This window comes from Myiozetetes cayanensis, unplaced genomic scaffold (genome assembly GCF_022539395.1).
Source record: "Myiozetetes cayanensis isolate MyiCay16 unplaced genomic scaffold, myiCay2020 scf3, whole genome shotgun sequence".
Lineage (NCBI taxonomy): Eukaryota > Metazoa > Chordata > Aves > Passeriformes > Tyrannidae > Myiozetetes > Myiozetetes cayanensis.
The window spans coordinates 37,439,467-37,465,092 of record NW_026087521.1 but is presented as its reverse complement, the minus strand read 5'-3'; the positions used below and the strand labels follow the sequence as shown (position 1 = coordinate 37,465,092).

Below are 25,626 nucleotides of genomic sequence, written 5' to 3'. Positions count from 1 at the left end.
ATCAACTTCCCGTTAAATGTCACTGTCACAACTCATGGAAGTATTTCATAGACTTGATTAAGATTTTGATTTTGTGCTCTTTGATCTTATCAGGATAGTTACTTGTGTAACTTGTGATACGTCTTTTCCCATACTGATTACATTTTTATTTTCTTCTAACATAGGTAGATGTTTAAGCACCATTTCTTTTCATTTCCCTCATTTAACACAGCCCTATTTGGAGTTCTGGCCCAGTCACGAGCATGAAGGTGCTTCTAAGTCAGAGTCAAGCCAAAATGCTTGTTTATTGGCTCCTGGTTTAGGTTAGAAGGAGAGCTGAGGTCATGACACACATACTAAAGGTTATAAATACTAGGTAGTCAGTGATCTCAATAAATTCCAGTTGGATCACAGAATGGTTGAGGTAGGAAGGGGCTTCTGGAGATCGTCTAGTCCAAAACCATGCTTAAGCAGGGCAGCCTGGAACTGATTTCTCAGTACTGTATCCAGTTTGAATATATAAAAGGATGGAGACTCCACAACCTCTCTGGGCAACCTGTGTCAGGGCTTGACCATCCTTTCATTAAAAAATTAAAAAAATTAAAATTTTTCCTGCATTTGAATATAATTTCCTGTATTCTGATTTGTGCCAGTTCCTTTTGTCCTGTCTTTCGGCACAGCTGAGAAGAGTCTGGCTTCTGTCATCTTTCATTTAAACTGATGCATGCTTGAGCTGGGTCAGCCCTAAACTTGGCTTGAATAATTGTGATGTGCCTGTGTATTTGTATGGAGAGGCTTAAAGCATTAAGATACAGATCTTCTAGATTTTTCCAAGACCAGATGGAGAAACAGTATTCTTAATATTCCATTTGTTGTGGTTTACTAGTATTGCATTTTGATGATTTTTCAGTGTTTAAAATAAATTATCACTCATTTGATTAAAAAAAAAGAACACTAACTGTATTGGAAGAAACATAAATTTCTGTTTCAGAGGAAGCATCACCTTCCTATTGCTCATACTTCTTCTGCTGTCTGTTAGAAGAAGTCTTTAGCTCAGTGAATAAAATTAATATGTGTTTATAAAGCAACGTACTTTTACAGTGTCCCTTGCTGGCAGAAAATCTTGATAGCACAGAATGGGCCCTCACGTTTAAAAAGTACAAGATAAGCAGCTGTTTTAGTTTTCAGCCAGTGGGATAGTGGGGTATTTTACTTTCAGCAAGGAAGAAATACAGCACAGAAAACAAAAAGTTTTGAGTGTTTACTTCACAGTGTGGGGAAGAAGCTTATTAATCTTGCCTACCATACCAAAGGGTGAGAGCATTTTTCTCTGTTAGAGCTTGTGTAGCCTTCATGGGTTCATAATTGCCTACTCCAAGCAACGCATGTGAAATCTCCTGTTTCACAGTGGCAAATGTTTCAATAAATCTTGGTGAACTATGAGCACAGCACACTAGCAATAGAAATCCCTCTTGGATTAATAAGTGGTTTTGTTTATAGTTTCTTCAGTGCTGAGCCATTTCCTTGTTACGTAGAAAATTGTAACAATTTGAAGCAGACTGGAGTCAGAGACTGCAAGTGTCTGTTTCCAAAGCTCCAGTCTCTTGTTGTCTTGTGTTTGGTGTCCTCTGTGACCTTCAGAAAAATCATATTGTCTGGACTACTCTTTTTTTGTGTGACATTATTGACTCTACCACTACTCTCTATCCTTATTCCTAAAGTACTAAAACACTACTTCAAAGCTCATTTAGCTATCATGGTGTAACTTTTGTTCTGGAACAATTACAGACACGTCAGTGCTGCTAAGTCATGATTTTCAGGATATAGCTACATGCTGCTCAGAAATACCATAGACGAGATATATTGCTAACAAGGTTTGGGTTTAATTATTTTGTTCTAATGGAAAGCTGTTGATGACTTTGGCTTGGGTTCAGAGCTTGTGTGCTTCCCATGAATTGCTGTGTTGCCTCACCCTGGCAGCCCCAGCCTTCCCAGCGTCATCTTTCCTCTGCAAGGCTTTGCATTAGAGTGAAGGAATAAAAGGCTACTCTGAGGGCTTTTCTTCTCTAAGTGCTTAGGTTAAGAGAAACAGCCTTAGTTTCATCCCACATAAATGTCAAATTTGAGGCTGGTTTTGTGGTATATGAGCAGTTCTGCTAATAAGATATTTAAACACATGGTTTGCTGATTTAACCAGTTCATGTTCTCTGCTAAAAGAAAAATATTTATAATGGCCCTTCTGTATCTCCAACAGCCTTATGAATAAAATTTATGTACTTCCTTTTCAGATAAGTGTAAATCATGGCTTGATAATTAATAAAAGAGGAAAAAGGAGAATTAGGTGACAGTATCATGGTCTTCTAGTATCAAGCCTACATATGTGCAGAGGGGCATGAGCCTTTATATAAATAATTTTTTGGTGCCCTAAAGGGACATACACGCCTTGAGGTGATTCCTCCTTGAGAACAATGTGTACACTCAGACTGTCCCAGAGTCAAGTCAACAGGGCATCAGCTTCTGCAGCTCTTGCACTGTAAGAAGTCTTCAGGCTTTGTCTGTGAAATGATAATTAGAGTTCTTTTGGGAAGTAAAAATCCCCTCTCTTCAGCAGAATACATGATTAGGTAACATGAAACATTGCCTTGGATTATAACCAGTGTGATTGCTGAGCCTGAAAATCTGGTGCTTTAAATTCCTTGATGTTTGAATATACCTTTCTTATCAGGATTTGGGATTACAGCAAAGGACTCCTATCAGCAGAGGTACAACAAGCAGATTGAAAGCAGCTCTTCCACTTCAGGATATTCCCTTGTGGCTGGTCAAGGTGGTCTATGCTTGTGTGTAAGTGCTGAGGGGAGAATGAAAAGTTTCTATTTCTAAGGAAGTCAAAACAAAAGTAGCCGTTCCTTGCCTATCTGCTCATCTGAGAGTAGTTGGGGATCTTTCACGAAGAGGACAGACATGGGTGGGAGTGCTTAAAAGGGAGTAATGCTCAGAAAAAATACTCAGTTGCACAGAGAAACGCTATATCCCTGTCTTCCTTTGTCTGATCACTGGTTTTATGCATTTCAGCTTTTTCATGGACTCTAGTGGAAAAATTGATGTTGATTTAGGCTAGCTTAGGCTTTGCTGGAACTCATTATATCCAGCAACAAAGATGAAAACATTATTTAAGGTAGAACTTGGTGCGTTTATGAATGGAATTGGGTGATGAGATTGCTAGTAATTGAACCAACTAGTTTGAGTCCATGGGTGTCCAGCTAAAAAAACAACTTTCACATGTAGGAAATACCTACCAACATGATGCAAAAGATACTTTTTCCATCAGTGTGGAATTTTTCTTTTCATATTTTCACTTTTTAGATCAATGTACTTATCAGGCAGTAATAAGTTGAAAGATGAAGCATTTTTGTTAGGTTTTACACTTAAAGAAAACAAAATACAAAACCAACAGGTATATGCTTCAACTGTTGTTCCTACAGATACATTCCAGTCACTCATGAAAAGTATCCTTAAAAACAGATATTTAGTCCTGAGATGGATCTCTCTCTCAAAAAAAAGAACAATCTCTATATATCAAAATGATTTAATAGTTAGTCTTTTTCAAACTTTTCCCACTTCACTTTGTTTTGAGGTAGCGCACAAATATTGCACCTTTTCATTCAATAGGTCTTATATTCAAACATACAGATTTATGTGTTTAATGAGATGTTTTAAACTTCTCTTACACATAGGGTGCAGCTTGTTGTGTTTTCTTCTCAGCTTACATTTCCTCATGTGGTTTTTATTTTTTACTTTACCATATTTATTCTCTTTTAAAGAAATGTTTTTTATTAGTTGCATTTTGCTCTGGTGTCTGACATGAATTCTGAGGTTTTCAGTTGTGTTTCTGCCTGAACTGGAAAAAGATGAGATTCACCAGCTGCCTTTGTCTGTTTTCCATGTGATATAATGCCTTTTGTGAGAGGTATTGGCAAGGAACTGAAGTGCAAAAAACTGTGAAATACATGAAAATCCTAAAACCATCATATAAAAAAATGGAATATATACGTGTATAAAGCTCACACAGCAGATCATCCTACTACATATTTAACAGTTTTTCCTGAGCAGTAAGCAGCTAGTGGTGTAAAGTTCATGAAAATTTAATTCAATGGGATGAAAAGTAACAATGTAGCAAACATGTAAGACTTAAATTTTTAAAATTTTGTTTATTGCTTTTATTTCTGTGGGTTTTTTTTCCTATGGCTGAATCAGCATTTCATCTCCCAAAACCCTTCTAAAATTATTCTCATCAACTTAGTAATGCTCATTGCTGAGGGCAGACCTCATCAGCTGGAGGTTCCCTTTGTGAAGATGTGAATTAAGCAGCAGAGCATGACGTATCTTTAGTCTTGGGGAAGTTTATGAAGAATTTAAGAAAGGGAGTTTTGGAACTATAATGCTGAATTTCAGAATTAAACTATAGTTTGAACTCTTTTTGCTACTGAGAACTGTAATGTTCTGTAACCTTCTGAACTGAGGGTAGAAGCAGAAACCTGGGATGATGTCAAATGGGCTTTTTGACTGCAACTAGCTGAAGAGAAGCGAGCCATCCTATATGAGATGTTTGTCCTACTTCTGGTAGTCAGGCTATTGTAGTTCTGCTAGAGTAAAGATAGAAGAGAAACATAATTTACAGGTAGAAATAATATCTTTTCTGAGATCAGAAGGCATAGAGGGAAGAAATAGGAAAGGCTTTGTCTGTGTAAGCCCCTGTTCAGATGAGAAGTGGTAAAAACAGAGGTAGTAGGTTGATAACAATTGCTGTGAATTAAATTATGTAGATCATCTAGACAACTCAGAGAAAAGAATTCTTCCTACCTGTGGTGCAGAGTGTCCTGTTGTGATGGGTCATGTTGTTTGATCTGGAAGAGGAAAACCTTAGGCTGGTAAAAATTGCTGACATACAGATTTTCCTTAAAGTCTGAAGGTGTTTTAGGGGGAATGCATGATCATTTTTTTTGGGAAATTACTTTATCACTATGCTAGAATTACTTTTACTGCTTGTTGACAGACATATGTTCAAATTATTATAATACAGTTTTAAAATATTTTTTTATGTCTTTTGTTTTTTTCTCCTCAAGGACTCTTGATTCTGTTGCGCTCTGCCCTCACTTTTTAAAAAATGTTTTTCTTTCTTCCCTTTGTTTCTTCCTCTCTCTCTCTCATTCAATCTACTTACATGAGCTTACTCTAATTTTTCTTTGTTAATCAATGTTCTCTTTTCTGTGGCAAGATATCAGGAAAGTTAACTGAATGTGCCACTACAAGTTCCCCAGATGTCATATCACATGCACAGTATCTAGAACAGAAGTAAAGAAATAATCTGTATGCATTGTGGTTGGAGGCAATAAAAAGGAAAGCCTTCAGCAGCTGCCAAAGTTTATTTAGTACAGATGCTGAAACCAGGCAATTATTCTGCAGCTGTAGTTCTGAGATGGCCAGGAGATCTTCTATAAGGGGCCATCAACTTAATAACTGTCTTTAAAAAAAAAAAGGAAATGCTAGTGACTGGTAATCGAATTCCAAAACAATCCCTTGTAGCAGAACACATGGAGTAGGACAGCCAAGAGCACCTGAGCAATTCATGGCTGTGGAAAGGGGCAGAAATCAATGGAAGAGACAGTTTATACCAGCTGAATATTTGTCATGAGTCGGTGGTTTATTTCTGTAAATCCTAAAATGTCCAATAGTACTCTAAGTGTGTTATCACTGTAAATCAGAAGAAGAAGGGGTAAACCAAAACACACCAAAAATATGTGCGATATCCATAACTCCTTATTTGAAATTGAGGATTTGAAACACTATTTACTGCATGCTTAAGAAAAGCTCAGGATAGTTTGAGACTTGTGTGTAATAAAATATGTATGTTTACACATATAGCAGTTGGAGGAGAGAAGAGAAGGTTTTGTGACAGCCTGTTGAAGAGATAATATATTGTTGAACTGTGTTTGGAACAGGAAACTCATTCAGCCTGAATTTCTTCCAATTCGCATAGTCTAAATAAAAGGCTGTACAAATGGGCCTGGGTTTGCCTCCCTTGAAGACAGATCTATCAAGAAAGTTGAGCATTGCAATTGGGAGGATATAAAGTTACTATATATTCCATTTGAACTATTCCTTTTTTTTTTCCTCCCCTCTTCTCTCCTTGCCTTTCATACAAGGGTGGTTGTGAGGATTAAATGTGGTGTCACAGTGTTGCAAGATAAGATGGAACTCCTTGAGTCCTCCTCCTGTTTTTCAAGCCCTGATTGCTCTTCTTTTTGCACGTAAGCTTGAAACTATTGTACATCTTCAAAGCCTTTAGGCTTTTTTCTTGGTATATGTTTATATCAGTAGAGTACCACTGAGCATTATATTCATGCCCCCTAATCAAACACTGACTCTGAAGGTAAAACAGATGGAATTTGTTTGCTTATAAATTATGCAAAATTATAGTTTATTAAGTTCCTGCATTTTAATGGACAAATGAGTTAATGGCTATGTGGGTGGCCTGGGTACTACACAGTGTGTGGCTGAGTAGATGGACTACAATTGCTTCAATTCACTAACTATGCTTTCAGGTACACCTGTTCTTCATTGTGATTTTCAGCTGGAAAATCTGCCATCTGGAATCAGACCAGGTTTTGAACAAAAAAAATTAATGGCTATAAATGTAGGTCAAACCACTTTTTTCTCTGCTAAAAGAAAACATTTTTTTATGGAACTTGATAACAGAAACAACTGTTGAGAAATATAAGGATAGTTAGAAAGCAGGGTTTCATATTGCATGCTAATGGATGATGAAAGAAGAAAATGAGAGAAATACATGAAGCATATTGGCACCACTTTAAATTTTGCAGATTGCATTTAGTCAGAACCCATTTTGGCTTGAAATGTTAGTTTGTTGAAATTCCATATTTTATGTTCTGAGAGACAGAATATGAAACTCCAGTGACTGTTTTGAGTTAAAGAGAATGAACTGGAAAAGATAGACAGCACATGACAGGTGTGTTATTTGTCTGTTGCCTGAGTTTATTTACTTTATATACAGACAGGAGCTGTGCTTTTTTTTTTACAGCTGGACAAAGTTTGATGCAAAATTCTTTAAAAATTGTCTTGGTTTTGAAAGATGCTGCACCAACCTAGTTTCATAGTATTAGCTCAAAAGTGCAAGGGTATCTGCTAGTGTAGAAAAAGGCACTAAGGTGGAAGAATTGATCTGTTATAATTCTTTGATTTTTCATGAAGATTTTGCAGCCATGTAGATGACTTATTGAAAAGAATGAATATTTAAAGAGAAATAGAAATAGTATTAGCAAATTAATGTTTAGAAGTTAGTTTTATAGTCAAAAACTAAAAAGATGAGCCAAAATAGTGCCAGTGCACTGACCTCCAGGTAATTGCAGAGCGGTAGCAAATGCTAAATGTGTCTGTTAGAAGGGAGCTTGAATGATAAACCATTTCCTCCACTGCTGAGGGCAAAGGCAGATGCACTTTTCCTCAGACATCACAGATGACGTTAACAGTTACCCTTGTGTTGTCACCAGGATGGAGGTTATTATGACTGAAGGATACTAGTTGCAATGAAGAATTATTTATCTGTTTGTCATTCAGGTCTTACAAAATGCTTTATGAAGTATTCAGAGCTAAGATGAAAAGCTTTACTTTGAAATGAAATAAGGATGCTTACACATTTTTTTTTTCCTGTGGGACTGATAAGCTGTAGGAGAGGACAAGTAACAAACAAGCAGCTTGCAGAAGACTGGTAAAACTGAGACGCTGGTAGCTTCCAGGATAGTCAAGGATATCTCTTTCCTAACTCTCTGGTCACTGCTTCATGGTTATGATTTCCTATTGCTATTTTTATGCCAGGGAGAGTGATATGGTTGATTTTGGTGATTTGAAAATATCTTTTCTTCCCTTCAAAAGGGATATGTTTGGCTGCTGATACTGCATGATGCATAAATGACGAGCACTGATGACAGCTGCTCACTCACATTTGTCATCATTATGTAAACTGCCATCTGTCAGAAATGGGCACTGTCCGAATAAAAAGCAGAAGAGCTCAGCTGAATATCAACCGCTAGGCTGGGCCAAGCTTCAGCAGGGCTGGAAAGATTGTCTGATCATAGACTCAACTTCTTGCTTTTGCGTTTGTTGTAGTGTTTGGCTTTCAGACAAAAGTAGAGCACCTTGGCTGGGCAATTTACATACCTTGCTTCTGGTGCTGTGCTCCCAAATAAACATTTAGCAGTGAAGAACTAAGCTGATGATGTAAATTGTTTCAAACATTGCCACTGACCATGGTGGCCTTTATACCATGTGCACTGTGAATGTCAGTGCTATATTTGGGAGAAGAGTTGCACAACCTGGTTATTACTTTTCCAACAATATAGCTCTAAAATTCTGCAACTGACAGACTTGGAAATAAGTAATGAAAGCATTCTGTGTCCTGAATAGAAGGAAAGAGTAAAAACTAATCTGAAACAGGACGACAGAGCTATTCTCTTCTCTGCAATATAGCGTAGTTTGGAAACAAAAAGGAATATTTTTGTTCAGTTATTAAGAGATTATGTATGAGAAAATTCCATCTAAATGTATTTTAAAAAATCCTAAGGATAGTTACAAATTACTGTAAAACAGTAGAAGTTAGCAACTGTGATGCCCATCTACAAGAAGGGCTGGAAGGATGGTCTGAGGAATGACAGGCTTGTCAGCGTGACTTCAGTGCCAGGGAAGGTCATGGAGGAGATCATTTTGAGTACCATCCCACAGCATGTGCAGAACAACCAGGGCATCAGGCCCAGCCAGCATGGGTGTATGAAAGGCAGTCCTGCGTGATGAACCTGACCTCCTTCTATGACAGAGTGGCCCACTGAATTCATGAGGGACAGGTTGTGGATGTCGTCTACCTGGACTTCAGTAAAGCCTTTGACACCATTTCCTGCAGCATTCTCCTGGAGAAACGTGCTGTTCATGGCTTGGATGGGTGCACTGTTCACTGGGTAAGAAACTGGCTGGGTAACCAAGCTCAGGGAGTGGTGTGAATGGAGATACATCCAGCTGGTGGCTGGTCATGAGTGGTGTTCCCCAGGACTCGGTATTGGGGCCAATCCTGTTTAATATCTTTATTGATGATCTGGACAAGGGGATCAAGTGCATGCTTAGTAAATTCTCAGACACTAAGTTGGGTGGGAGTATTGATCCCTGTAGAGTAAGGAGGCTCTGCAGAGGGATCTGGACAGGTTGAGTCGATGGGCTGAGGCCAATTTCATGAGGCTTGAGAAGCAGTGCTGGGTTCTGCACTTGGGTCACAGCAACCCCAGGCAGCGCAACAGGATGGAGGTAGAGTGGCTGGAAACTGGCCCAGTGGAAAAGACCTGGATTACCCATTGACAGCAGCTGATCATGAGCCTGCAGTGTGCCCAGATGGCCAAGAAGGCCATTGGCATCTTGACTTGTATCAGAAACAGTGTGACCAGCAGGACTAGGAAAATGATTCTCCCCCTCTACCCAAGTACAGGGCTGTCCTGGTCAGGCTGGACTTTGAGTCCTGTGTCCAGTTTTGGGCCCCTCACCACCAAAAAGATGTTGAGGTGCTGTAGTGTGTCTGGAGAAGGGTAACAGAGCTGGTAAAGGGTGTGGAGCACCAGTCTGATGAGGAGTGACTTCGGGAGCTGGGGTTGTTTAGCTTGGAGAAAAGGAGGCATGTGGGGAACCTTATTGCTCTCTACAACTACCTGAAAGGAGGTTGTAGCCAGGTGGGGGTCAGCCTCTGCTTGCAAGTAATAAATGATAGAACAAGAGGAAATTACCTCAAGTTGGGCCAGGAGAGATAGAGATTGGATATTAGAAAAAAATTCTTCACCAAAAGGGTTGTCAAACATTGGAAGCAGCTGCCCAAGAAAAGTGGCTGAATCAGCATCCCTGGAGGTATTTAAAGGACATGTAGATGTGGCACTTAGGGAGGTGGTTTAGTGGTGAACTCAGCAATGTTAGGGTAAGGGTTGAACTTGAGATCATAGAGGTTTTTCCAGCCTAAATGATTCTATGATTCTAACCTCTGTACTGTTCAGGTGCTTTTTTGCAAGTCTATCTCCTTGTTTTTATGTTACAGCTAAGTTAGCTTTAGTCTAAACCAAGCAGGGTAATATTTCATAATGGCCAGTGTGGAGTAATACTGTAGTGATCACCAGCTGAGACAGATCCTACCGTCAAAGGATTTTGTTTTTTTTTCACAGGTGTTAGGTTGCCGTAATGTTCAAAATTCCCCCCCCCCACACCGTTGCCTTTGCTAGGAGGCAGAAGGCTACAAGTCAGCTATGTTTTTCTTTTGCTGTATTTTTTGCAAACCTTTTTTACTGCTTTCCAAACTCAAGAGATCAGCTTCAGGGATCAAGACTATCTGTATGCTTCTGTTGGTGACTTGACTCTGACTCTGAATGGTCCACACCATGTGCGATACATTTTTAAGTAGTCTATGGCTGCTGTGTCTATACTGAAGTGGCTATGCTTTGAAGTCTCTTTAATCATGCTATCTTGGGGCTTAAATTCATGCTCAGGCTCAAATTCAGTATTGTCTTTGCTTATTCAGTTAGTTTCAAGGGATGTAGCCCTCTAATCTTGACATGAGAAAAGAGCCAAACTCCTTGTGATTTTCCCTGGCTGATTCATGGAGGAACTTCAACCAAAACACGCACATGATGATTTTTGTAAATCATCATTTGTAAGATGTTCATAAAACATCCGGAGTATTTCTAGTCTGTTCAAAGCCTTTTTCACTTGCTGTTTGCAAGGGATTTAGGATAAAAAGGTGGAAGAAACATCTGAAATAGACGTGTGCATCATTCTGCTAATGTAGTTAGCTGTCCTTGTGTGCCAGATATGCAAATACTTTCTTTCCAAGTGATTTTGCCGCATGTATAGTTAGGAAAAAATATTTCCCATGCTTTTATAGTATTTAAAATGAACCTATAGTGTTCTGTTTCAGTGGAGCAGCTTCTTCTTTTGTGTTGAGTTTGTTTTCTTCTTATTATTTTCCTTCTTAATTTTCACCTGGGAAATTATTCATAGGATTTCTTAAATCTTTCTGTAACATGACACATTTGGTCTAAGAAATTTTTAGTCATGAATTTGCTGCTGAGATAAAATAAGCAAGGTGAAAAATGGAAAACTGTTTTGTGGAAATGAACCCACTGTAATTAAAGCTGAGACAGACGTTTTATCCCTTCTCTTGAGATGTGCACAGCATGTTGAAAATAATGGTGATATAATTTATCATATTTATACTCTTTATTGGACAGTTTGTGAAGAGAATTTGTACTTAATTCTGAGAGAAAAAATAGAGTATTTATATATTCAAACTTGTGTTAACTTTTGCAGAAAGTAACTTAGAAACTGGCTTTAAATTTCTATTTTGTCTCAAACTTCATGTATACTGTTTCCATGGATGTTCCTAATGATGGAATTCTGTCTTCTCTCAAGAGCCAGAAAATTGAAGTTTGGGTTTTAACATCAATACATATAATATTCTCTACGATTAATGATTTATTTTTGCCTGAGCAGAAGTGGAAAGGGAGCAAACAAAGAAAAAACAAAAACAAAACCAACAAAATACATACAGTTGACTAGTTCTTGCATTACACCTGTGACTCTACCATGTGGAGACCTTCCAGATTTGGGAATTTGAAGGGAAGAAAAAAACCAATGTATGTAGTAGCGTACTTGCTCTCATTTACTCCCATTGCAGCCCCAATATGTACTGTTGAGCTGGAAAAGTCATGAGAACAGGCCTTTTGACTTGGAAAGAAGAGTTGCTGTCTGCTGTCTTTCCTGTGCAGTTCAGTTCCAGCAAGTCAATTAGATGTCAGTTCTCCTTCTCACAGCTTCTCCATCCTTCTCTTAAACCCAGCAATATATATTTTTTCAATTAGGAAAAAAAGCATTGAATAGACAGACAAAATATAGAAGGACTGATGACTGACTCAAACATCTTACATAATTAGCTCTTCCCCTTGTTCTGGTTAACAATGCCTTGTTTTTATCAGTATTTTCTTATTGCAGCCTTTTTTTAATGTCTTCGTTTCACTCACCAGCAAGACTGTAGCTTTTCAGAGCACAGAGAATCAATTCAGCTTCTCTGAACACAGTGAGAACCAAAGAAACGCATAGCTGTAGCCTGCAGATAGGTCGTCTGATATTTTTTCATTGAAAATCCATTTTTTTTTCCAGTTACTTACATTTTTGTCAAAATCACTCCCTACCAGTAAGTAGTAAATCAATTTTCAGTGCACAGAAGGGGAATTTTATCAAGCAGATTCATTTCCCTAGCAAAGGCGAATTGTATTTTAAAAGGTTTATGCTTACACAAGGAGGAAATTATATGCATGAAATTAAAAAATTTCATGTATACATACAAATATTCACAGTAGTTGCAAAGATGCAAATATAAATATTTGAGGAATCTACATCTTTTTTTAAAGAAGTTTGAATTTTGTGATAGTAAGTAAGAGATTGCTATTTTTAGACTGGCAAAGTAACAAATACTATTTTCAGTTTCCTTTGGTGTAGGGTCAGGGTTCCCAACTATGGAAAGCATATAAGTAGTGATATGAAAGCCTTTTCAAAACGGCTTGTAAAAGCTGCCTAAGCAGGTAAGTGGTATCTCAGTAATACTAAGTTTGAAAACCTTTGATACAAGCTGTGTAGGCTAAACTATAATCCTTTCAGGTGAGGGCAAGAGTGACTTTGTGCCCTGTCTCCTGAATCCATACAGAATTTAACTATGAGCTTTTGATTGAAAGTTCACTGTGTATAGTCAGATAGTAGAGGTAAAGTGGGGAAACAACCTTTTTTTTTCTATATTGAGCTTATCTATTTTTAAAATGTGGTTTTGATAGCAGCAGGAAAAATGACGAAACAGCTACCACAAAATACTACACAGCTTAAGATATCAACTGTGAGGAACAGTTTCCTAAAAAAATATCTACTCTCTACTTCAGCTTTAATACTCTCTTGTGAGAATATTTTCACAGATGCTTTTCAAGGAGAGCCTCTCCAACACAGGTGCTGAGCTTGAGAGGAATACTTTGCATATACCTGACCAGCAACTCTTAACAAGCTCAGATTAGTGAAAAGGCAAGCTCTTGTCATCATGTTGATCTGTAAGATGAAATTTGTTGGAGCTCAACAGGTAGTTCCAAAAAAGCTTCTGCATAGCAGCAGATAACTTACTTTCAGTTTTCAGTTTTGGGGATGCACTGAAATTTGTAAGGTTGTTCAGAGATAACTATTAATAGTACCATGCACAGAAAAGGTCTCTGATGCTTCAGAGGGATGCATGAAGCCTAGAGGGATGCTCAGAGTTACTGTAGCATGTGATTGCAGAAGAAAGTCATGAGGCTTGCACACTTCAAAAGTCAGGGCATGCAAAAGTTCAAGAAGCCCACGCAAATTCTCCTCCCCCCTTCTGCTTGCTCATTGCTGTGTATGTAATTGCTCAATCAGTTTAATTTCTTTAGAGCATCTCCTTTACCACTTAAGAGATTTGATGATCTAAGTATGAGTGAAGTTCTTAAATTATGTTCCTTAGTATTTAGCTTTTTGGCCAAGCAGAAATGCAGGATTTTTGATTCATTGTTGCTACTTTGCTTTTACAGTCCTTGTCTTCCTTGACTGTGCACTGGTCTCCACTGTTTATCACAGCAAGCTTCTGTTCTCAAATGTCTATATGGTACATAATTTACTGGTGTTTTGGTCTATGGGTAGCATTTTTATATGCTGCTGTAGCTGAAAGAAAAATTACTCATGAGCAGTCTTCCAAAATTTAAATCTAATGTATGAAAAAGATTTTATTTCCATAAAGCAAAGAAACATGTTTCTTTAAAAGACATAAGACTAATTTGTAGGGGTGGAATCTTAACTCCATGTGTCGTGGTCTTCCAGTCCAACAAAATTACTCTAGAATGATGTAAACACATAAATATTTAAACTTGACATGGTTTAAGTCCTCTCTGGACCATATAAAGTGAGGTGAAAATATACTAATCATCATTGTTACAGATTTAATGACAAAACCAGCAAACCAACAATAGTAATGATGATTGTACTACTCCTACTCCTACTACTCCTCATATTGCTTCTGTATTTTCAGTGAGAACACCCTGCCTCATTTAATACACAGACCAACCTTTGCCTTTGATTTTAGTGCTGTCAGGCCAAAAGTGGAATATCACGGTTTTGGGGAGTTCGGGTCGCCTCAGACCAGCGGGGTCCTTCTGCTGAGCTGCAGTTCTTGTTAGGGTGCCTGGCAGGATCGTATTTTGTCTCATCCAGATGTTAGATATAGGCTGAGCTCAGGAGACAATTAGCACAGAGACAGCACCTTTGGATGCTAATAGCTGATCTAACTTTATTTTACAAAATGGAAGGCTTTTATAGGCAGATAAGGAAGATTCTGGAAAAAGGGGAAAGGTATGTATAAACTTGGACAGGGCATTGGTTAGGATTTAGGATTGACATGCATGAAGAGGGGGGATACATGAATCTTTAGATAACTACTGAGTACTTAATTGGAAAGGGCAGATGCCCACCCTGGACACTGTCCAATCAGGAACTGTCTGCCTTCTCCCATGGGAGAAAATTTACAATCTAACATACACAGTCTATTTGTCTGATGCTGTCTGGCCTATGTTGCCAGATGCTGTTTCCTTCCACCTTCTAAACTCCTCTTCCTCATCCAGGCTATCTCCAACAGTGGAAGTGTTCTGAATTTGAAGACTGAGGTCTCATCTCTACCAAAATAAAATTAATCTACCCTTAAATATGACCTCAAAAAAAAAAGACCCTACTGCAATGCCTTTATCCATATAGAGTCAAGTAGTTCAGTGTAATGGCTTTAAATAAGTGCTTTTTGACATTTACATTTCTCACAGAGTACTTTACATAAATATAAAGGCAATAAACTGGTTACAAATATTACTGTAAAGGATTTTTATGATAAGGCAAAATAGTCTAAATAAATTTATATTGATTGATTAAACTTTACACATAAATGGTAGGTGAAATTTGATACATTTGACATGTACTAATTACCTCCAGATCTAGCTATTGCTGACTAATCAGCCAGTAAAGACGTAGAGTAATGTCAAATCTGCGAATACAAGCTAGGGTAAAATACTTGAATTTATCTTCATAAATTATTCTTTCCCCCTGCATACTGAGCCAATTTAATTCCAAAGCCCTTATCACTGAATAATCAGGTTTTCATGAGGCTACTTCACTTCAGGCTCAATTTTTTCATCAAATAGTTATGCTGGGTTTTACTTCTGTCTCCCAAAACAGAGAAATGCTAAAGTTAGTGGTCAACTGGAATGTTAACAGTGAAGGAGAGATAAGGCAGAACATTTTGAAAATACTGGTATTTATATTTATGAAAAATGATTTTAAAAGAAAAAAGGAAATGGCTCATAAGTAAAACAGAGAAGGAAGAGTCAGGCATAGTCTTTATTTCCATCACTGAAAGAAGGTTTAGGACATAATCTCTTGGCATGTGTTTTTTTCTACGTCTGTAAAATGGCATGATAGAGGTGTACAGGAAAGCTCAGCTAACTCAAGGGTGCAGGGTTTTTAGAGATCTGTGAATGTGTCAGATGGAAACAACTAGAGCTTATTTCAGAATGAGAACTTACCTTATTTAAATTAACTTGATTACCACACTGCTTAATTTTTTATCTACAACATAAAGCACAGTATTGAGTAGCCCATTTTTTATGTCATAACTTTTATGTCATAACTTTTATGTCATAACTTATACAAAAACTAGAAATAAATCTCATGTTCATGTCATATAATAGAGACCACTTTGAAAGTCTCTATTTAGTTTATTCTAACTCTGAAAGATTTTTTAATTTCTATCAGAAATGTGCAACAGCAGTAATTTTCTGTCATTATCTAAAAAAAAGAAATTATTATAGATTTTCAAAAAAAGTAAAATCAAGAAATCCTAATTACTTGAACTCAAAAAGATCATTTGGAAACCCCTGAGTTAACTAACTTTGACAGGTTTTTGATGTATAGTCTGTTCTTCCTGGCCATCATATCTGATTTTGGTAATGCTTTTAGAGTTCTCCTATTGTTTGGGAAAATAGAGGACTGAAGTTCTTTGGAGGTACTTTGGTTGAGATGATTAAAAGAAAGTGTTTGACCATGAAATTTGAATCCGTTTTAATTTCACATTAGAGCTGAAGGGGAAAAGTAAATATTCTTCAACACAACTGTCTTCAATTAATCATTTTTTTTTCTACTGAAAAACAACTTTATGTTTTAAAATATCCATCCATCCATTAAGACTGAGTGTACCATTTGTTTTTATTTACTCTGGATTAGAGTATTTATTGTCCCAGAGTGAAATATTTAAGAGCTAGTCGGTGGAAATGAAGCAAACAACTAAAAATAAGTGAATAATAAATTAATGGAATGCATTTTATTTACTAAAATGTCTCTAAGGATTTATTGCCTTATGAAAAGTGAGTATTGTGTATGTTTTTCTGATGGAAAATCAACCATCAGGAAGATACTGTCTTTACCATTTGTAACCTCCCTGAGAACAAATTGTTACACTCCAGATTTTAAGCCATAAACTGCCCAGTTTGCGTCTGGAATTTGCATCCGGAAATAGTCACACACTCTTCTCTAAGAGAAATTTTTTTAATTTAATAAGAAAAAATAGGATATTTTGGCAAAAGGATTTACAGGAGTAGAATGCAACCAAGAAAAAATATTTTACTAAAATACTCAGCACAAAGAACCATTCGACAGAAAGAAAAGAAGGAAAAGAGTAAAAGAAGAGAACAGATTAAAAGAGTAAAGAAAGAGAGAAGAAAGAGAGAAGGAGAGAGAGGAAAGGAAAAATGGTTATCAACAAGATTTGATGATTCACGTGGTGCAGGCAGCAGGAGAGAGACATGTGGAGTCTCGTGTATTTATACAGTTTGGTTTTCCTTTCCAGGCCAGAGTGAGCTGTGCTGTAGCCAGTCACAGGCTCCAGGGGTGCAGTGTAGGTGGTCTTCCAGGCAGGTCTGCCTTGACTGACAGCCCAGCTACAGGCCTTCAGTGATGCTGTGTGCTCTGCACGGGCACAGCCGTGTTGGCCACGGGCCTTCCAGCTCTGCCATGTGCTCTCAGGGACCTGGCCCTCTTAGCTGCAGGCCATGTGCCCTCAGCAGGCTTTACATGATAAGGCAGCCTTACCAGGTACCTTGCCAGGTACCTGCGGGTTTAGGCACAGTCCTTCCCCCTCCTCCCCCCTGCCCCCACCACACACACTCACAGTGAGTTGGTTCCAACCCGTATCAATAATTCAGTGAGATTCAGATCCAGGATCTCACACAAATACAGAGAAAAATCTGAAACCAAATTAGTTCTTCATCTAGGAAAAAACAGGGAAAATACCAGCATTAACCACCTTCTAGTTAAATGATAAGTTTTTATTGAGTTAGATAAACATTGTATATTTGAAAATTTTATTCCTAACATATTATTGTATTTATTAATTTTGCTATGCCAAGAAATATGGATACGTAAAGCAGGTGAAAGGAGGAAGTTATTTGAGAACTAGAAAGAAAACTCTTTTAACATTTCTTTTCGGGTTTGCAAGAACTCAAGGGACTTGATTGCAAGATATTACATAAGAGAGAGGTATGAGCAACCTTTCAAAGTGCAGACCTTCTGAATACAAAATCCCTGGGTAGGTTTCAAAAAGAAGTAGTAGCCAGATTTGTTCCACCTTTTGCCCCCTGTACTTGGCACTACTGAGGCTGCACCTTGAGTACTGTGTTCAGTTTTCGATCCCCCACTACAAGAAAGATGGTGAGCTGCTGGAGTACATCCAGAGAAGGGAAACAAAGCTGGTAAGGATGGCTGAGGGAGCTGGGGTTGTTTAGCCTGGAGAAAAGGTTGTTCAGGTGAGACCTTATTGCTTTCTACAGCTACCTGGTAGCCAGGTGGGGATTGGTCACTTCTCCCTGATGAAAAGTGATAGAACTAGAGGAAGTGACCTCAAGTTGGGCCAGGGGAGGTTTATGTTAGATACTAGGAAAAGTTTTTTCAAGGAATGGGTTGTCAGGCAATGGAACAGGAGGCCCAGAGAAGTGGTTGAGTCACCATTCCCGGAGATATTTAAAAGACGTGTAGCTGTGGCACATGGGGACATGGTTTACTGGTGGACTTAGCAGTACTGGGTTAATGGTAGGTCTTGATGATCTTAGAGGTCTTTTCCAACTGAAATGATTCTGTGGTTCTGTATTCTACCTTTATACAAAAAATGATACCTTTCTCATGCCTGGCTGTAACTTTGAATGAGTTTTAGGTTATACAGTCCACACCCCTTATAATGTATAGAATAGGAACTTGAAAAGATGTATTTCCTGAAAGAAAAGTATTATTTGCACATACAAGTCTTTGTCCTCACATAAAGGTCTTTTTCTGACTAGAATAATTTTTATTAGCTAGTAATATGTGGTTTATTATACCAATTTTCTTTTGAAAGCAATGACTGAAGTGGAAAATCATACTAGTTAAAATGCTTTGTTCTTAAAAATGGTAGTTCTGAAATGCAGGTGAAATCACACTGATTTTATATTGTGCTACGTAAAACTTTAGAAGATTATCCGGTTACAAAGATTTGAAACCCACATGCACCATCTAATATGAATATCCATGGAAAGTTTTTTGCCTACTCCTCCATAACTACAGTAACAGGTTCACCCTGAGCTTCAAAGACAGCTTGGGAGATACAGCTCTTCTGGATACTTCAGGGTGAAGATTCATCTTAGGAGACAAACCAAATTGTTTATGGTACCCCTGAAACCCATGAAACCTCTCAGAACTTCCCTGAGAATGTCCTCTGCTTATATTGCATACTGGTCCCAGTGGAGTCCCAGACAGGATGTAATTTAGTTGTACTTAACCTCTAGGACAAGAATGAACAGGGTATTAGAGACTTGAGTGGAAAACAATGCTTAATCATGTAGAGGAAAGTCTGAAGAACTTACTGATTTTAAACGTGCTTCCCAGAAAACAAAATACACTGACTTTTGTCCTTTAGATTTTCTGATAGTTCATTGCAACTTCCAAGAGCTATCCTGAAGCTCTACACTTGTTTGTTTGGCAGAGGCTGGTATGTTCATTGGGATGTCACATGAATAATTATCTTGTAAATCTCTTTTGACAGTGGTAATGTGATGATGATGATGCATATGCACACAGGTTAGAAATGTAATTAGGAAAAGCAGAAATTTCTCTTGTAGATTTGTAATTGCTAATTTCTCATTGTACATGGATTGTGGTTGGGGACCATGCACAAGTTCTTCTTGCAGTGGTATAAATTGTCCTACTGTTGTGCATGTGGGTCACTGGTATGTGTTACTCTTCATACTGTTGAAATGCTGATCCCAGCCAGCAATATGAGTGACAGGGTAGAATAGATTAACTGGTGATGGAAATGGTTGATGAGTAAACCATTCTCTTTGCCTAGCTTAATCCATCTAAACATTACTTGTCTGTCTTTAGCTAGTGACTGCACTCTCACTGCAGTCACTGAAAAGGGCTTCCATAGGATAAGACTGATCACTCTCCTGAGATTCCCAACTCTATCCATAGATTATAGAAGAGTAATTCTATTCTTGGTTCCTCATCTAGCATGTTGCTTTCTTGAAGGCACCCCTAGTTAAGAATGATGTTTGGCAAAAGTACTTGAGTTTCTCCTAAGGTACTGATTTTTTCCATATATTATGCGCAACCAGATCTTTATTCAAGCAGCCAAGGGTATATATTAGCCCTACCTGAATTTATACTGTGAAAAATACAACCTTTAGTATCTCCACTCCTACTTTTGTTCTGATTTGAGCTTGGTGGTTGAGGTACTTCAGGCTCTTTGACCCAAATCCATCCTGTCCCTCCATGTGCCTCTAACTGCAGACCTGTCCAGGATAGAAGGTCAGTCACTCAGGTATGTGGATGTCGCCTTAGCTGGAAGAACTTGATGTGTTTTCCGCCTAAAGTACAGACCCCGTTCATTCAAAATGAAGCCTATCTGCAGCAATTAGTCTTTTTCCCATTGCTTCAGCTGCCTGTTCTCCACACTGGTTATCTGCTAGGTCCTTAGTTACCTGCTAGTCATTCCAGCTTCTGCTAACCATCTTTTCAGGCACTTCCCATCATCTTTGTTTTACCCTATTTATTTTCTGTTTCTTCTCTTGTAACTGCATTGTTCACATAAAGCACAGCATTACAAATATTTTACAGATCATGGCTGCTCCTAAGGTAACTGTTGCACTACTGCACTTCTGGGTCCTGCAAAAAACTACCAAATTCCTTGATTTTCTTGTTTTTGTTTTTAGAAACTTTTCTTGTAATGGGAGCCTTTCAGCTGGTTTACTTTTTTATTTTATGGATGAAAACACAAAACCCTTTAAAAATATATGTACAGTAAGATTCTAGAGAAGCTGAAATTGCTTGCTGCAGGGGAAAAAAAGGTGGGGCTGTGTGCTAGGAGTAGAGTAATTACAACTGTGGGCAAGATGTAAATCATTCTTCCTGTAGAGCTGAGTGGGTGTCTCAGGCTATGTTGAGACTAAAGAATTTCTGCCTGAGAAGATCCTGGATCTACCAGATCCTCCCAGGACTTCAAGCTCTGCATGCCTGGCTTTTCTTCTTAGTGAAACTTTCTGGAGGAGGAAAGGGAGAGAACTGTTTTGTATCTGGGTCTTGACCACAGTACAGTTTTGGGACAAGTCGAAGCAAATTCCTGGACCCATGAACTCAGAAAAATTACCAGCTCCAAGTTCAGCCATGTGATGTGGAGGAGCCTTTTATGCAGATGAGGAAGAACTCTTTAAAACACTGTTAGGCCCAGAAAACCAAACTAGATTATTTTTTCCTCTGGAAAAAAGTTTTAAATAGGTTTTACTTTTATACAGCTTTTCTGAAGGCTGATATTTAGCTGAACTGCAGTCTATTGTGGCAGGGGACAACTAAATGCTCTCTTGAAGTCCCTTAAGCAACTGTTAATTGTCTACACTACATAAGGGCAGTAAGTGCTGGAGGATAGATGCTGCCTACAACCCTTGTGATAAATAACCAAAGATTGACTTGCACTCATGGAAGGTAACCCTTGGCTAAAGTTAGACTCAAAGTGAGATGTTGCCTGTGAAAGTCTGACCTTAAAGCAAAAACACACCATGGTTGGGGATTTCTGCTAGCTAGAAAATCTTTCTAATAAGAAAACAAGGATTGGCAGGTTAGTGCTACTTTTAGCATGAATTCTGCTCCAAGGCTCTGACTTGGGCTATACATGGAAGCTGTGACTTTCACTCTCTTCTGTAGATTTTATTTAATGAACTGTAAAAGTTATGTGCAAATAACCATTTTAATGTTTCTGAGGCTGTCTGCCATGCCAAATATTTAGTTCACCCTCAGATAAACCTATAGACTATGTAAATTCCATGACAGATTTCACATCTAAATATCTAAACAGTAACAGTTAATTGAAAAGACCTGCTAAAATGTATGATTGCAGGCTTTATAATTTGTGTTTCAGCTGGGTTTGTTCCAAAAAAAAACCACTTTAAAGATGAATTCCTAGGAATTATTTCATTGAAGATTTGTTAGTGTATGTGTCCATCTCTCTGCAGGCTCATCCAGTCTCAGGCCTTCTGAAAAATCATTGGTGTTTTGGAGTGAAGTCCTAGAGCAAAATCAGTCAACCTGAAAAGACTGGAATCTGATGCAGCAGAAATATATGCAGTCAGTTTGAGAAAATAGTTCAATGATAGTTTTACAGCCCGTGAAAATGTCAGTTTTGAGTCTGATGTTCCTAGTAGGAGGTATAGGAACATGTGATTTCCATGGGTCCAGCTATTCCTTGGCCAGGGAGAAAAATCACTAAAAAAATAAACAGAGTCTGAGTAATCTTAGTTGAGTTTAATGACAATGTTTTTACTCCGTAGGCGAGATACTGCAGGAATCAGCAAATAATTTCCTCCCTTGCCCCAGTATAAAATGGGCTGAGGAAAAAACCCAGACCATGAGCACTTCCATGTGTTAATAACAAGTATTTTCTGTTTCTTTTTGAAATAACCGTGTGGTGTCTCCAACCAGAAACTAAATTGAGCTCATACATGTACTTCTGCTCTTCATAAGAAAAGTATAACTGACCTTCAGGCATTTATTTGTAGACTAATAAATCAGTGCAGAAGCTATTCCATGATTACCTACTGATTTTGAGTATTTCACCCTGAATTGTAATGCATGATGTCTGCCTGTGTTCCTGCCTGCATTGGTCATGCTAAATGGATAAAATTAAAAGTTTCAGTTAAATTAATTCTTAAAACTAGTACATTATTAAAATACATTACTGATTTTTGTTTTCTTTAAGCTCACATAAACTGGAGAGTCTTCAAATGAAAGCTGGTTAGCTCACTGGCATGGGAGAAGTTCAAGATCAGCGCTGAACTTTGTGTCATGGGTTCAATGACAAGTGAGAACTCATACAGTTCACAAAAAAGTGAAAGAAGAAAAGTTGTAACCTTAGTGTAAAAAGTGCACAAGAGCGTCTGTTAGCAACACAGTTCATAAAAGTAAGAAAGCTGGTGTTAATATCAGCACCCAAAGTATTTACCACTCAGATGTTGTGGCTTTATAGAGTAGTCCCAAGGGAGGATGAAAAGGCAAAATAATTCCTGTCTTTATTACTTGGTGGGAGGACAGTTACAGAAGTATCCTCCTTGTTGCACTTGTCTGGTTCTGTTTGGACACAGTAAGCCCCAGGAAGTCCATCTTCTAAAAAACAAAGGAAATTCTAGCACATCCAAATTCTTTTATCATCCAAATAATCCTCGGTTCCTTCTGGTAGGTATGTTGCTTGGTGGTTACTAGCATTTGTATTGCATTTTCCTTCGAGGAGACAGAGATGAACATCCACAGCTGCTGAAATTAAACCACCCCAGAACCTTGATTGTGCTTTTCTCTTTCCAGTGTTTCTGCAGTTGTGAGTTTATCTATGAGTTTTTTTGGGGAATTGCTTTAGTTTGTTCTTTCATGTGTGCTTCTCCTGCACTTGTCTTTACGTAACTTTCACATACAGAGAAGAACATCTCCAGCAAAGCTTCCCACTGCTCTCAGCTTTTCTCTGTAGAACTGAGTATGCCAAAGTTTATGTGTTCCAGGACTATTCTGCAATGGCAGAAGAAAATCTTGGGGCTGAGATGCCGTGCCTCTTAAGAATGCTTATTTCTCTGCACTAAAGGAAACCTAGATTTAGGTACCTATAGTACAGGCATCTACATCTAATCATTAATGCCTGCCTAATGCTGCGCATGCTAATTGTCGTCTTTTCGGATTCCACATAAAGTGAACCGTAAGAATAAAGGAGAGAGTAATTCTTCCGGATTTACTCTTGTATCATTTGATGGGTGAGGTCTGAGGTTGAAAAGGAGGAAACTGGTTGGCAGGACCTGTTGGTTAAGTGCTGTGTTAGAGCACTATGCAATGCCTTGCTTTACCTGACTGCAGAAAAAGCTGACTTCTAAGTAGCTGGGAGTAGGGCAGCTTTCTGCAGTGCCAACCTTCAAGTAAACAAGGACTGGGAATATTTTTTCTGAATGAGCATGGAGAACCTACATTCTTGTTTTTGAATGTGTAAGCTCATTTAAACTGCAAGGAACATTGTCTTTATCAATGACTGAGTGGTTATGTGTGTGTGTGTGTATAAATTCTATGTAATATATATATTTATTTATAACACATAAATTATTATGTGTATATACTTATATATGTAATTTTAATGTATTTTAGAGAGAGGGAAAGAATCAACTATTGTGCAACTGTTTTATTTTCAAATAATCTGTGCAATCTACTTCCATTCAGTGTGAGTAGTAGATATCATCCAAGCCTAAAGCTACAGGGATTAACAGATTAATTGCTGTAATACAAAATGATTCAACTGTCCCTGCAAATCATACTCTGTGAGAATTGCAACTAATTAAGGCTTGTTGGCTACCCAGGTTGATGCAAGTGGAAGTAACTATATGCAAAGCTATATTCTTATAATGAATTAAGTAAATAGCATTTTCCCTAAGCTTTTTCAGAAATTTCTTCCATGCTTTCCTCAAATAGATATATTCATCTAAAATTTTGAAGCAATTAAGCCATTAATGATTTCATGGATTCAAATTATGCTAGAAACTCTCTGGGGCAGGGACTTGTCACTTTGGTATTTGTGAAATTCTGCTCTCATTGAAGCTGAAGGCTCGGTATTATCACAGCTGTGTTAATAGCAGAAGATAGGAATCTTTTAATTTCATATATTTAGGATGTGCATTAAGTAATTTATTGAGAGTTTTACTTTGCTCTTTCTGAATAAGACAAATGTTACAAGCACCTTCTTAAAAATTGGTCTTTTCCTCTTTTTACTTCCACATGTACTTTACTAATATGACATGTTAATTTCCATCTTCCTATGTAATGGAAAGAGCTGTAAAACTGCAAGATTTGTACATTTGCTTGTGTCTGAAGAAATGTCACTTTTATGTAGGCTTATTTTTCTTCCCTATGTGAAATATTTCATATTTATCAGGGAAATTAAAAGTCCTTTTAAATGCAAGGACAGTATACATTAAAAAACCAAAAACCCATGAATTTAAAGCCTAGAAATCATTTGGGTAATGATCTGGATTTACACATCTTTGTATTTGAATGAGTCCTAGTAGTTACAGAGAGAAAGAACTTAATAGTGATTGAATTGTGGGTTCTGAAGCCTTCTGTACTGAACTGATGACAGTTCATAATTGTATTTGGAGCAACAGATAACTGCAGTATTTATGAGTATTTACGTGTCCTTAATGTCTGCTTAGCAGCAGTCAAATAACAAGATGAACAGGTGTCTTTCCCAAGCTTCTTAAAAAGAGCTGAAGAAGAGGGGGAAATGACTTATTAAGCATAACTAATGCAGCACAAAGTACCTCTCTCTTCATCATAGATTCACATTTGCATGGTGTGGTGACATTCTTGTTATGAATAAAGCAAACCTGTGCTTGATTGCATCCTGCCTGTGGTACATTTTTAGTGCCAGCCCTTGGCATAATCTCTGTGACGTACACATGTTTAGGAGAGCTGCGTGCATCTGTTTTATTTTCAGGCTTTCAAGTAACCTTTTCAGGTTATTTGGGGATATAGAGGGGAGGCAAAGCATACCCCAGACTGATTGTTGTGGGGCTACAGAGCATCAGGAACCTGGCAGAAATTAATTGCTGCTGGCCTCAGCATCTCATATGTTTTTAAGGGGCTCAGGGAAGGTTTTCTCACTGCCTTCAGCTCAGCTTCTGTGGTCCAGGATGCAAGGTGACTTTTGGGGACTGTCTCCTGACACATACCCCAGTCATTATCTCCAGCTGGGTGACTTTTCCTAGTTGCTGATGCAGACCTGTGATTAAAAGGCATTAGCTCAGAATGTGTAGCTTGTTCTAGAGATTTCTCTAATGCAATTTGTATAATCATTCCTGTCTTGTTTATCTAATATGGGTGGAAAACAACTCAGGTTATAAAATTTGCAAGACTTGTGGACACCAG

At 38.0% G+C, this 25,626-nt stretch overlaps 1 protein-coding gene across 10 annotated transcripts in view; it reads left to right on the top strand.

Moving 5' to 3' along the window:
• KCNC2 (potassium voltage-gated channel subfamily C member 2) overlaps positions 1–25,626 on the top strand; it is a 109,101-nt gene that overhangs the window by 32,854 nt on the left and 50,621 nt on the right. The gene's annotated exons all lie outside the window — the stretch shown is intronic.